The following is a 15,145-nucleotide window of genomic DNA, read 5'->3' on the forward strand; positions in this document are numbered from 1 at the left end:
TTTGGGTGGCTAAGGTTTTAATTATTGAATGAATAATCTAATGTTTTTAATTTTATGTTGCACTTATATGGTGCACAATTAAAAACCATATTCCACTTAGGAATAGTCATGGGCTCCAACCCTAGTTCACCTTTGCAATCAAACACCCTTTAATTGGTATTTTAAATTTTAATTAATTATTATTACAATTAAAATCAATTAATATATATATATATTTGCATTTAATTATTAATAATAATCCATTTAAATACATGCACACGTATATTTAAATATAATCTCACTAATTTTAATTTTAATATTAAAATTAAATACATGCAACAACCTCAGCAAATTTAATTGCACTGTGAGATTACCAAAATACCCTTTCATCCTAAAAGATGAAAATACCCCCTCATGGATTGATTCTTAAATTGTCTTCTAAGTGTCTGACCCGTAGGCTCCTCATCATATCGTCAGTGAGCAGTATCGCGATTAACTCCAATTAATCGTCTCATTACACACATACACCAAGATTGGCCCCCAGCAAGGCATCATGGTCACCCAATAGATTCAAATTCAGCGAAATCGCAGCCTGTCAACAATATGGTTACCGTGCAATCAAATCATTTCATCATTCGTTATCTCATTGAGGCTGAGGTACAAAAACAGTGTCAACCTCAGATACCCTCGACATGTTTGTATTCAATTATTGGACCAATGATAGGAATATTAAATTGGATTGAGCAACAACTCAATCCCACTGTGGCCACAGATTTAGTGTCATTGTCATTTACTGAATTACTCAGTGAGATAACTTTTCCCATACCCATGAGTGATGAATCCTTTGTTAATGCACCATAGTCTCGATACACTTCTCAATGTAGCCAATCACTACTGTATTGATAGCTCTAAATAGAACTACGTTGGACTAATGTCAAACTACACCAATTGGTGCACAAGGCGCTCCGGTGATCTCAAGTCTAAGGATCACATGCACCACCATCCGTTAGAGGAACTATTCCATAGACATTGGGGTTACCATCCATATGAAATCCTTTGGTGGCTCTGTCTAGTGAACTTGCCTCCAGTAAGCACCCATGCGTTGCACCAGGTTATCGGCAAACAACTTTGACAAGTGAGATTTGTCACTGCCTTTTAATAGGGTCATTCAACGCTATGATAGTTCTCAATACCTAGCTCACTACCAATCTAATGAGCTTCCTCAGGCAGAATATAGATGTTTTTGCATGAACTCATGTTAACATGAACGAGATTAGCCTGAATGTAATTTGTCTTGCACTCAACATCGACAATGAGATCAAGCCAACTCGCTAAAAAAGAAGAGCCATGGACCTAGAGCGTTATGCTGCTCTTAAGGTTGAGGTGGATAAGCTCCTCTCAATCGGGTTCATTCGGGAGGCTCACTACTTGAGTTGGGTTGCTAATCCTATTTTGTTAAAGAAACCCAAAGACAAATGGTGAACTTGTGTTGATTTCACGGATCTCAACAAAGCTTGTCCGAAGTTTCCCTTTGCCCATAATCGATCAGTTCGTTGATGCCACTTCTGGGCATGAGTTGTTATGCTTCATAGATGCCTACTCAGAGTATAATCAGATCCCGATGTACACGCCTGATGAGGAGCACACCTCGTTTATCATAGATTGAGGACTGTATTGCTATAAAGTCATGCCCTTCGGTTTGAAAAAAGCTAGGGTGACCTACCAGCGTCTAGTTAATCGTATGTTTTTCGAGCAAATAGGGAAGTCAATGGAGGTCTATGTTGATGACATGCTGGTCAAGTCGCATGTTGCTTCAGATTACAAAGCTAACCTTGCAGAAATGTTCATCATACTCTGGAGATATAGAATGAACTTAATCCTCTTAAGTGTTCATTCGAAGCATCCTTAGGGAGATTCCTGGGGTATATGGTTAACCATTGGGGAATTGAAGTCAACTCGAAAAGATCTAAGCTCTCTTAGATATGAAAAGTCCTGCCAATCTAAAGCAAGTCCAGAGCTTGAATGGGAGAATAGCGGATGTCCGTCACTTCATACCGAGAACAACGGATCGTTGTTTGCCATTCTTTAATATACTCAGGGCCAACAAGAAATTTGAATGGACTCCAGAGCGTGAACGAGCCTTCCAAAGTGTAAAAGAGCATCTTAGAAAGCCACCTCTTCTGTCCAAGCCCCTTCCCAATGAAATCTTATTTCTCTACTTGTCTGTCTCTCAGTATATGGTCAGCGTAGCTCTCATTCGGGATGAGAGCAGAATTCAGTGGCCAGTTTATTACACGAGCAAACAACTACTGGACGCTAAGACTTGGTATCCAAAGATGGAACGATTGGCATATGCCCTGCTAATCGCTTCTAAGAAGTTATGACCTTACTTCCATGCCCATACCGTTCATGTATTAACCAACTACCTACTCAAGTAGCTCATTTAGAAGCCAGAGGCCTCGAGTAAGTTACTTAAATGGGCTATGGAATTAAGTCAATTCGATCTGCCTTACAGACCAAAAACAACAATTAAAGGGTAGGTTGTTGCTAACTTTATTTCAGAGTTTTCTCATCAGCCAGATCAGGAATCTGAATAGCCAGCCAGTGAAGTTGTTTAGGAAACTGTTTGGAACTTGTCAACCTGGAGTCTTTATGTTCATGGGTCTTCAAATAAGAGAAGAGCTGAGGCTGGTTCTGCTCATTAGCCCTGAGGGAACTTGCATTCATGGAGCCCTCAAATTTGGACTCAAAGCTATGAATAATGAGGCCGAGTATAAGACACTATTTGCTGGTTTGCGACTAGCAAGAGAAATGGGGTCAGATATGATCGATATTAATAATGACTCCTAATTGGTTGTCAATCAAATTATGGGAGAGTATCAAGCCAAAGATGAGAATATGATCAGTCACTTGAAGAAAGCCAAGGCCGCACTCGAGCCCTTCAAGCACTATACAATCAGGCAAATTCCAAGAGATAGTAATTCTATCATAAATGCTTTGGCAAAGATAGTCTCATCACTGGACTTCGATGCTCCAGATAGTATTCCAATCAAGTACCTCGAAGCTTCAAGCATCAGCTCACCCGATCAGGTCGTAGCCGTAAATGAATCTGTTTCCTGGATGACTCCGATTATTCAGTATCTCAGAGATGGAGTTCTTCCTAACAGCAAGACTAAGGCAAGGCTCCTGCGAACTGGAGCTGCTCATTACACTCTCATCAGAGATCAGTTGTATAAACGAGGATTTAGCACTCCCCTCCTCCAATGTGTAACGGATGATGAAGCAGACTATATCATGAGAGAGATATATGAAAGGATATGTGGTAATCACACAGTTGCATGATCTCTCGCTAATAAAATTATCCGCTAGGGATATTATTGGCCTATACTTCATGAAGATGCCTTCAACTTTGTGAAGAAGTGTGATAAGTGCCAGAAATTTGCGAACATCCCACGACCTCCTTCCTACCAGTTAACAAAGATGACTAGTCCTTGGCCATTCTCTATGTGGGGAATTAATCTCTTCGGACCCATGCCAACCGATAAAGGTGGCATCAAATATGCAGTGGTTGCAGTGGATTAATTCACTAAATGGGTTGAAGCAGAGCCTTTGGCTACGGTCTCTACAAAGAAGCTCAAAGACTTCATCTTCAAGAACATAGTGTACCGCTATGGGATTCCTCACACACTTATCTCTGATAATAAGAAACAGTTTGATAATGAGGAATTCAAGCAATTTTGCGAAGAGTTGGGGACTCATAAGAAATTCGCCTCAGTGGCAAGACCGCAAGCTAATGGTCAAGTTGAAGCTGTCAACAAGACTATCAAGCACACATGGAAAGTCAAGCTTGGCGTAGCCAGGGGCAATCGGATTGATGATCTCCCAAAAGTTCTATGGCATATAGAACGACTTCAAGAACCTATACTTTAGAAACACCATTCTCACTAGCATATGGTTACAAAGTAATAGTTCTAGTGCAAGTGGGAACTGGTTCACTTTGGAGAGAATTTTACAATGAAACACTCTTACGTGCAAGTCTGGACTTAGTTGAAGAACATCGCGACAAGGCTCGGTTAAGGATAGTCTCCTACCAGCAACGGGCAAAAAGATTATTCGACTCTAAGTTAAGAGAAGGGACTTCCAAGTTAGCGACCTAATGTTAAAAGAAGTCTTTCTCGGTACAAGAGAACTAAGTGTAGGGGTATTGGGACCTAACTAGGAAGGCCCATATCGAGATGCCAGGGTGATATGACCTAGAACGTATCACGTCAAAAGGCTTAATGGTTCAGAAGTACTGTGAGCTTGGAATGCTGTGCATCGTCACTCTTATTATCAGTAATTTTGAACTCGTTTATAGCTTGATCATTTTTTACTTGAAAAGTTTTCGTTGTTGTAAATACCATGAATAAGATTATTCCAATTCTTCTCAAAGAATCACTTGTCTCGTAATCTCAAGTTTTTAATAATCTTGTTATTTATAACATTTTACAAGTTTTATGCTATATTTGTTTTGTGAAGTACTTAAGTTATAAAAGTGCTATTAGTAGTCAAAAGTTCCTTTTATATATTTGAAAAATGTGTATAAGGAACGACTAGGAGCTACATCAAAGAAAAAAGAATAACCAAGAACAATCGCTGGTCTTGATCACCAGGATCCTTGATTTTGGCCACCTCGACCTCTAGGTCTTCTGGCTGATCGCCGACCTCTGGGTCGTCCTCTTGATCTTTAGGGACATCTGTTTCTTGTTGATCGTCCTCTAGGGTAGGCTTTTGTTCTTCTTGCTCACCGACCTCGACCATAGAAGTAAGAGCAACATGGTATTCCTCAGGGGGGTTGGAGATATCCATGTTAGGATTGTTCGGCCGCAAGCTACAAATAGCTTGCAACGCCCAGTGAGTAGCCTTCCTCTCCATTTCGAGGTTCCATTACTTCATTTGCTCGGTCAGCAACGTGATTCACCCATGAGCTAGCTTAAGGCCTGTCTGCAGTGCCTTCTTCTATTTCTCTAAGTTTTCCTACAACTTAGCTTGATTCTTTTCCACTTCTTTTTCGCACTCTAAATTCATTTGCAACTTATTTTCTCTTTGGCCCAACTCTGTAGTGAGCCTTGCTATTGTTCGTTGGAGCTCTTTATTGTTACTATCTTTCTTTTTGAACTCGATCTTCTAGAAGTTTGTTGCTTGCAGAGTAGAATTCTTTTCAGTCATATATACATTTGCCTAAATGTGGGTAGCCTTTGCCTCTTCATCTGAAGCCGCAAGGTCTTGCATCCATTTGGCAATTTCCTCTTTCATCTCGTGGAGTTTGCCAGTAGAGTTGATCTTCATCTTATAATGGACCATAGTTAGGCCAAGCAAAGACTGCATGGAAAGGAATAAATAGTTAAGTTTTTTCTTAAAAAGATAAAAGATCGACTCATATGAAAGAGTTCTCAAAGAGAACAAGTCATTTTACTTAAATTTGCATCTTAAGTGCAGTAGCCACCAGGTCGGTAGGTCTAGAGGCCACGTACCTGTCAAAGGTTGTGGCGAGTTGACATTCCAATAGGGTGTATATCACCAGCCGTAGATGGTCCTATAGTTGCCTTAGAAGATCCAACACCGATGGGTCAAGCATCGTCATAGCAGGGACCCCTTCGACCTGCTCCTCACGTGCGTGCTACTCGCCAGCCTTCCCTTGAACAGCTGTAGTCACTCCCTCTTTCCCTTGTGAGCTCCCAAGAGCAGACGACGTCCCAAGAGCGTCCTTTGAGGTCATCCTCACAGAGAAGAGTTGATAGGGCTGTAGTCTACCTGGCAATATCCCGAAACCTTTTGGCTCAGATTTAGTTTCCTCTTCAATGGGCATTGTCTTCCTCTTCTTTGACTTTTGGCCCATGGTTTTCTTCCTTGCGGATGGGCAGCAGCGGGTTGGGGAGCTTTTTCATGTCGCTCGATGGGTTGTTGCCTTTCAGCACCAATTTGTATCCCTCTTGCAGGGGTATCGCTGGAGGTCGCTCCAGTTGGTTCAGTTGGATTAATCTGAGGGAATGCGAACCCCTTGGGCTTATTCGTTGTCTTCATGAGCTTCGGTGGCATAGTTGCTACATGGCATAAAGTTGCGTCAGCAAAAAGAGTCTTCTTTTGTTAAAAAAGAATTAAAGTTTTCTGTGTCAGAAATACTTATGAGTTGGACCTTCCAAAGATGCATTGGGATTGAAAAACCCATACTTCCGAAGGTTGGTGGTAGTCACGAGGAGTCTTGCCTCACGACTCTAGTTAGGCAATCGACCAAATGCTTCAATGCAGCTACGATCAACTAGTGCCGACAATTTAGCCATTTTACTTCTTGCAAGAAAGCAAAAGATTCGTTAGCATAATATACTAAAGTTAAAAGATGAGTAATCTGGAAATTAAAAGGAAAACCTACTTGGCTCCTTAAATTTATAGACTCCATCATACTCGAAGAAAAAATACTTGGTTTCATAAGCCCCTACGTTGCTGGGGTAACCAAATTGATTGCTTGGAGAGATAGTACGAATCTTTGTCTTTACTCCTCTTTAAGTAATAGGCGTAGCCGATTTTCTCTACTATTGGCTTGCCAAGGTCATGTTCACCAAATGTGATATACATAGTGACCGCTATCATATATGCATTTGGTGTCAACTGGAATGGTGCGATCTCGAAGTGATTGAGAATCAACCTGCTATAGGGGTGAAGGGGTATCCTCACATTTAAAGATCGCTTTCGAAATCGGGGCTAGTCCCTCATGAGGATCCTGAGCAGTGTATGACCTATGTTGGAACACGTTTACATTGATCGCATATTGGTCAATTGCTTTTTGGATTTCATCCTTTGTAACTGTTGATCGTATCACCTTTTCAAAACCCGCCGAGGTGCCCATTAAGATGCCCGGTGGTTGCGAGCTTCCCTTTCCGGCTATTCTCAGCTCAAGGATATCCATTGCTCTTAAAGTCTGTAAAGGGGTGACATATAGAGGTGACTCAAACTTTGCATAAGTTACCTCGTACGACGACTCAAAAGAATAAAATAACCTTGGTTCCTCTTCCATAGCTGCCAAAACCCTAAAAATTCTTAAGAAAGATTTTCTAAAGATCTGTGCCCTAAGTTTTAACTCCTAAAAGTGTTCTTTCCAAACAATACTCGAGGATGTGTTCATCATCTAAGCCTACTAGACGTTCACACCCACCATTATAGTAAAACTAAGTTTTTTGACAGGAACAAAAAAGAGAGGAAGAAACGAAAGTTCTTTACCTCTTGGTTACTGGGAGTGAATGCTTTATCATAGGATCGAGTGCGCATCAACCGGGAAGAGAATGAACCAATCTCTTAAGTACAAAAACGTTGTTTTTCTCTCTGAAAGTTTGAGTTATGTGAAAAAACTTGGAATAGGCTTTGGGTTTTATAAGGTGGAAGACGATGCTTGGTTTCTTTTATAAGTGACGACTGGGCAGGAATATGTTTCCTGTTAGAGTAGATGCCATAGAGCCAATCAATTATTGTAGAATTGACTATTTGTAATAATGTTCATTGATCAATAAAGGGCATTTTATACTATATCGGGTAAATTATCATTGTATGTATTGATATATGTCCTTAGAATGGTAGAATCGTGACGAGGGTATCAAGTGTTTCAAATCTTGATAGTGAGAACCCTATGAGCACATATGGTGGTCATTCTAGAAATTTTTGTAGCCTCAGTATTATTTTGAAGTAAGGGCACAGATAATACGGTAAGGCTATCATAGTGTTGAACGACCTTGTCGAAAGGTAGTGATTGATCTCACTTATCAAGTTTGTTTGGTGACAACCTGGTGTAACACATAGGCGCTTGCTGTAGGCAAGTTCACTGGACTGACCCACTAGAGGATTCCATTTGGATGGTAACCCCAGTGTCTATAGAACAAATCCTCTAACCAATGGTGGTGCATGTGATCCTTAGACTTGAGATCATTGGAGCACTTTATGCACCGATTGGTGTAGTTTGACACTAGCCTAACGCAGTTTTATTCAAAGCTATCAATACGGTGGTGATTGGCTGCATCAAGGAGTGTATCAAGACTATGGTGGATAGACAGAGGATTCATCACTCTCGGGTATGGGAGAAGTTATCTCACGGCGTAGTTCAGTAAATGGCAATGACACTAAAACTGTGGCCACAATGGGATTGAGTTGTTGCTCTATCCAGTTTATAATACAGGTTATTGGTCTAGTAACTGAATACACAATATCGAGAGTAACCGAAGGTTGACACTATTTCTATGCCTTGGTCTCGTCGAGATAACGGATGATGAAAGGATTGAATTGTACGGTAACCATATCGTTGATAGGTAGTTGCTTCGCTGAATCCGAATCTATCGGGTGGCCATGATGCCTAGCTAGGGACCAATCTTGGTCTGTGTGTAGTGAGACGATTAATTGGTGTTAATCGCGATACTACACACTACCGGTATGATGAGGAGCCTATGAGTCACACATATAGAAGATAATTTAAGAGCCAGCTTAGAAGAAGGGCGTTTTTGTCTTTTTAGGTGAAATGGTATTTTGGTAATTTCATAGTGCAATTAAATTTGCTAAGGTCGTAGCCTTTATTTAATTTGATATTAAAATTAAATAAGTGAGATTACGTTTAAATATGTGTTTGCATATATTTAAATAAATTATCATTATTGTTAAATGTTAATATATATATATATTGTAAATATATATTAATTGAATTTAATTGAGATAATGATAAATTAAAATTAAAATATCTTAAAGGGGATGTTTGGATACAAGGGGTGTTTGGGTTGGAGCCTAAGCCCATTCCATGATGGAATAGGGTATAGTGTGCACTATATAAGTGCACACTTTGTGAAATATTTTAATTCTCTCATTCATTTCATTGAAAGGAAAAATTCTAGCCCCTTAAACACTCTTACGCCAGTTTTGCTTTTTGCTAAAAATCAAATACACTTGATTTCTTCTTGGTTCTTAAAGGCTAAAGAGGATCTAGCAAATCCCTTTCTAGTTCCTTGAGGTTATTTTCGTGTGGACTACACCGGTTTGATCCTACACTTGGGTCGATAGCGAAATACGCTCAGAGACAAGTTGGAGGAGCCTCCAAACGTGCGTATGATTTCTTAAACTCTAAACTAAAATCTGCAGATTCTTATTTAATATATATAAACTGTAAATTTGTACCTAGATCTTGGTTCTAAGTAACGATCTATGTTGTAAATGTTTTGTTTTTCCGCTATGTTACTGGATCGATTACTAACATTTCCAGCCATTGATTATGGCCACGTGTCACTGATCTACGTGAAGAGTAATCTTCATGCTTCGTGAAGATCAACCGGCGTTTCTCTTTATTGAAATCGCCAAACGCTGGTGTGATTATCTCTTTCACATTAAATGTGCCCTCATCCGCATTTAATGCCTTAAAAGGGAATGTCATTTCAGCATGGCTTGCATTTAATGCTTATGGCTAGCACTCGTTGTGCAGAGACACCTTTATTAGATAAAGCTTATCTTATTGACCAAGACAACTATCAAGCGCAACGTATAACACCTGAGGAGGTCGTTCGAATAAGACATTTTTTTTCCACATGTCAAATTCAAACATTGAGCAAAACGATTCTCAATTTTCAATAGCGAAATATTCTAAGTGTTTTCAGGTCATGAATGATAGGTAGAGTACAAGACACATTTTCATAGCACTGATCATGATTTGGATTAGGTTGCTAGACCCCTGTGAACGATCATGTCAGGTTGCTTGTGTAGTTCTTGAGACTTATGTCACAATCTACACTCACTTCATTGGTCAGGTCAAACTATCAGCTTCATGTTGTTTGCAGCAATGTGGCTGTTCTCAACTGCTAGTTTAGGCAAACACTCCTCGAAGCAAGTTAGGTCACGGCATAATCATGAAGTTCTCAAGATTCAATCTTTGAACCTTAAGAACTGGGGAGCTTCTGTTATGCCTAAAAAATCAGGGCTAACATCAACAAGCACCAATCAGAGTTTAGGAAGGCTTTGCGCCATCCAGAAGCTACCTTGTCGCCCCAAGACAGAAAGAATACAGCTGTCATCAACCCAACAAATTCAAGTTTTGTCTGTGAGTGAATGAGGACCGCACATTTGTCCAAGCCCAAGATAATTCAAGGATATTTCCTAAGTTATCAGCCAATGGAAGGCAAGGAAGGACTTGCACGACACCTACCCATTTGCAGATTTGTAATCATTATCTTGAATTCCTCTATTATAAATAGAGAACTCCCTCTCTCATTTTTGGGATTCTGATACTGAACCCATATTCTGATTGTAAACCTTATTTTCAGAGCAAAGATAATGGTAGCGTGCCAAATGCTCCAAATTAATAACCTTACTAACCTAACTACTAAATTGCATATAGGGTGAGCAAGGGTCGATCCCACATGAAATGATTCAATTAAATCCTATATTCTAACCAATAACCACAACGAAAACAACATAAAAATAAAATAAAATAAAATCCTAAATAGTAGACATGACAACAAAATAATGAAAGGGGTTGTAGACAACGCAATCTAAAGTGAAACGAATAAATCTCCAATGGTAGAAAATATCAGATTAAAAACAACTAGTCCTCGGTTCAAGATCCACCTAAACATGCATTGGACATGAACTAACCGTAACATTATTCTATCTCATTATTATGGAATTATTGACCCTAGGAAACAACAAGCTCTATTACCCGAATTTCCCCTTAATTGTCACTACTGAAATAAGCTCTTCAACTAGATCCTAACCCTTGAACAACCTAGAATAAGCTCTCTAAGTTTAATTCAATGGCAGCCTTAAGAATTAGGAAAATAGATCAATCCAAGCAAAAATCACACAAGATCGGATTATTTAACTTAGGTTATGTTATTCAAGGTGACAGATTGAGAACTTGTCCATAATCATCTATCATCATGTGTTACTCATTGAATAGAAAGAGGACAATTACATATCACAATTCCTAATTCTAACTGATAAAATTCCGATTAAACAATTTAGCAGGCCATTACTAAATCACCCAAACAAGAATCATAAACAATTAAAACAGAATAACATAAACAATTAAAACAGAATAACATAAACAATTCCAATAAGAACGAGATTAAGAACAATGTTAATGAGTTAAGTTACACCAATGACATGAATTCAGGCTTCAAAATCCCCTTGAACTGAAGAAGAAAGATTAGCTGCACATATTGACGTAGAAAGTAAAAAACTCAAAACAAAACTCCACTGCTGTTCTCCCCCGTTTAACCTAACAACTCATAAATAAATAATGTGTTTTTTCCTTAATTCTTCCCCATGAATCACGGAAATTACTTTCCTAGATCTTTCCTAAATGATAGACTTTCAAAACTGTCAAAATCTTATCAGATATGGAAAATAGAATTTGTAATCCAGCTTGCACCAGGGTTCTTACAATGTAAAAGAACTTTTCTAGGCTTGGTCACTTCATAAACATTGTAGTCCTGGATGTGTAGATGTATTTGGGCTTTTGAATCACTTGCTTTCGATATCTGAAGCTCTAGTTAAGCCCATTCAAAGACTCAATACTCAGCCAGGAAATCCTTCCGCGAATAGGATTCCAGGTCCGGTTTCACAACAACTAACGAGGGCCCAAACGAACCCGGATTCTCACCCATAATACCTTCCTGGAAGGCTTGATTCATCTACTTTACTTTTTCTGAAGAACACTTTTGCAATCGAGAAATCTAACTCCATGAAAAACCTGAAAAACGCAGCACTGGTCAGAATAACAAAAATCTGGAATTTCCTAATCTTTTCTCAATTATTTCATAAAGTCTATCCAAATACGCCAAACTTACAAAATAAACATAAATAAACTCAGCTAGGCATAAAACATAACAAAAAACATAATATGGAAGGAATAAAAAATATATAAGTAACACTCTTATCAGATAACCTACGAGAAAGAGACTAACTTGATATTCTTTCTGAATACTTAGTTATTGTATCTCTGCTCACTGTTCGTTGTTTGCTATACGCGACCTCTTGTAATCTCTCCTATATATATATATAGGAAATAGTGGATGTAGGATTCGCTTTAAGCATCCGAACCACTATAAAAACCATTCTTGTCGATCTTTTATTTATGTTTTATCAAACATATATCATCTCAGCACCATAATCAGCTCTCATAATCATTCATGTGTAATTTCTAAGAACATCTTAACATTTTGCATGCGCGAGTCGTCGGTTACGAATTCTCCATGAGTGAAACTTCTTTGCTTATCCTTGAAGTCAAAATGCACGTCTGCATATTTTATAGTCATTTGACTTTTCAAACGAAAAACATAAGGCAACTCTTTGCTAAATACTTTATATTAGATCGATAATCACCAGAAGATAGTTGGAATAAATTTCAAATTGAGTTCACAGTTAATATCGAAGTTTATTAACATGGGTGAAGTGAAGGTGATTGGGTCAACTTTAAGCCTTTTCTGCACAAGAATTGAATGGACTGTAAAGCTTAAAGGGGTTGAATATGAATACATAGTGGAAGATTTAATGAATAAGAGTCCAATCCTTGTGAAATACAATCTTGTGCATAAGAAAGTCCCTGTGCTGGTTCTGACGACAAACTGATTGCTAAATCTCTTGTAATTCTTGAATATATCGATGAGTTGTGGAAGGAAAAGACCGCTTGAAAATCCATGTGAGAGAGCCATGGCTCGCTTTTGGCCTAAATTTGTTGATGAGAAGGTACATGAAAAATATGTTTGATTAATCAAGTGTTTAACTTTGTGCTTATACAAGGCTTCTAATCTTGTTTTAAATTTGTATGAAACTAGTGTTTGATGGGTGCATTTGGAGCTTGCTGGAAAGAAGGAGAAGAAAAAGACAAAACAGTGGTGTTTGTAATAGAATCATTTGCCTTTCTTGAGAAGCAGATTGAAGGAAAGAAATATTTAGGTGGAGAAGAAATAGGATATCTGGATCTAGCATTGGGTTGGATCCCTCACTGGCTAAAGCTAATGGAACAAGTTGGAGAAATGAAGTTGGTTGATGGTGAGAAATTGCCATTGCTGAATGAATGGTGCCATAACTTCATCCAAATTGCTCTCATCAAAGAAAACCTTCCCCCAAGAGAAAAGCTTGTCAACTATTTCACTGCTAGTGTAGGCTACTTGCACTCTTTGGCACCCAACAACCAATAATAAGTTGATCTTTACTCTTCAGTACTTTATGGTTTACTGCTTGGAACCTCTTGGAAAGAGATATATAACTAAGTGCATTTTGATTTTTAGGGTTTAATTTGTTGCTTTTTTGTGTGTGTGTGTGTGTGTGTGTGTGTGTGTTTTAGTTCTTAATGTTTGATATGACTAAAAGGTTATTATTCAATGATGTAAACAATTATAACATGTGGCTTTTTTTTGATGTATTGATTTGGGAAGAATTAGGTTCGTTTGTTTCATTATTTTCACCCTATCCTATCCTATCCTATTATCATATCTAATCATATCAAAATACGTATTTGTTTTAATATTCACAATTCAATTCAAAATCTAATCATATTCTATTCAACTCAAAAACATTTAATAACTATTTTTCTCAATAAAAGTTTATAAATTAACAAAAATACCCCCACCCATCGAACTATTGTTTGCAGTTGGCCACCACCATTGGATGGTGGTAGGAAGCCACCGGAATGGCATACGACCGACTAAATCTAGCTGGTCGTGTGCTGATCTGGCCTAATCAACCATGGATTTGGTTGCAAACAACCATATCGGTGCACAACTGGTTAGATCTAATCGATTGTATGCCATTCCGATGACTTTTGACCACCGTCTGGCGGTGGTGGCTGATTGTTGGCAATAGTTGGGTAGGTAGGGGTGTTTTTGTCAATTCATAAACTTTTATTGTGGGTGTGTTTAGTTAAATTAACAAACCTAGGTGGTTAAAGATAATCTAAATATTTTTAGAAAATATTTTCCAAAAATGTACCAAAATATTCTCAGAATCCTATCCTATTTTCCAAAATTCATATTCAGAATAGAATGCTATCCTAAATACTTAAACAAACAGAGATTTTCAAAAGCTAACTCAAACGAAGAAGATCCTAAACCCTATATCCAATCCAAATATACACCATAATAATCCAACAAATTAGACTCGATGAAGTGAAACAGATTCAACTTCTGAAATAAATGATTATATAATATTTTACAATGTCATACTAAGCCGTTTGGCATTGTCAATATTAGGGAACTAATAATAGGGGTTATGGTCTTAAATATTCAAACAAACATGGGTGTGTTTGGTTATGAATTTTGAGTTTTTGTATTCTGGTTTTTTGAAAATATTGATAATAATTGAATAATATGAAAATAAAAACGTGTTTAATATGTTTATCTGAAAACATTATTTAACAATGTAAAAAATAAAAATACAAAATTTATTACTTACCAAATAGGTAAAACCACTTCAAATTACCATAGGTTATTTGTCTCAAAAAGGTTTTTTTTTTTTTTTTTTTTTTTTTAATATGTCATTTTGTCGAACCAATCGTTATGGCTACAAAATTAATATAATTACTGTAATTACCGGTAAGTAAGGTCAAATCCATAGGATCCTCGATTTTCATTATAAGTTTTGATTTAAAATGATGTTTTTGTTTGAAGAGAGAAAAGAAAATATTAAAAACAGTACGAGAATAAATAACATTTTACTCAAATTATAAATTTATTATATTATCAGAAGGACCTACGTCAATTTCTTTCCACTATTTTCTTTATTTTATTAGATAACAATACCATTCGAAGAAAAGCATAAAAGTTAAAAATAATAAAAGGAATAAATAATATTTTACTAATTTTTTTAATTTATTATATTATTAGAAGGATCCACATCAGTTTCTTTTCACTACTTTCTTTATTTTATTAGATGCCATTTGAAGAAAAGCATTAAAGTTAAAAATATTGAAAATAAAAAGTAAAAGAATAAATAATATTTATTATATTATGAGAACCCAGATCAGTTTCTTTCCACTATTTTCTTTATTTTATTAGATGTCATTCCAATAAAAGCACTAAAGTTAAAAATATTGAAAAAAAATGGTAAAAGAATAAATAATAAGGACCCACGTCACTTTATTTTATTAGATACAATTCGACAGTTAGTA

At 37.4% G+C, this 15,145-nt stretch overlaps 1 pseudogene; it reads left to right on the forward strand.

Moving 5' to 3' along the window:
- Positions 1–12,420: 12,420 nt before the first annotated feature.
- On the forward strand, positions 12,421–13,178 carry LOC116121210 (annotated as a pseudogene).
- Positions 13,179–15,145: the final 1,967 nt, after the last annotated feature.

The sequence above is a fragment of the Pistacia vera genome, unplaced genomic scaffold (assembly GCF_008641045.1).
Source record: "Pistacia vera cultivar Batoury unplaced genomic scaffold, PisVer_v2 Contig970, whole genome shotgun sequence".
Classification (NCBI taxonomy): Eukaryota; Viridiplantae; Streptophyta; class Magnoliopsida; order Sapindales; family Anacardiaceae; genus Pistacia; species Pistacia vera.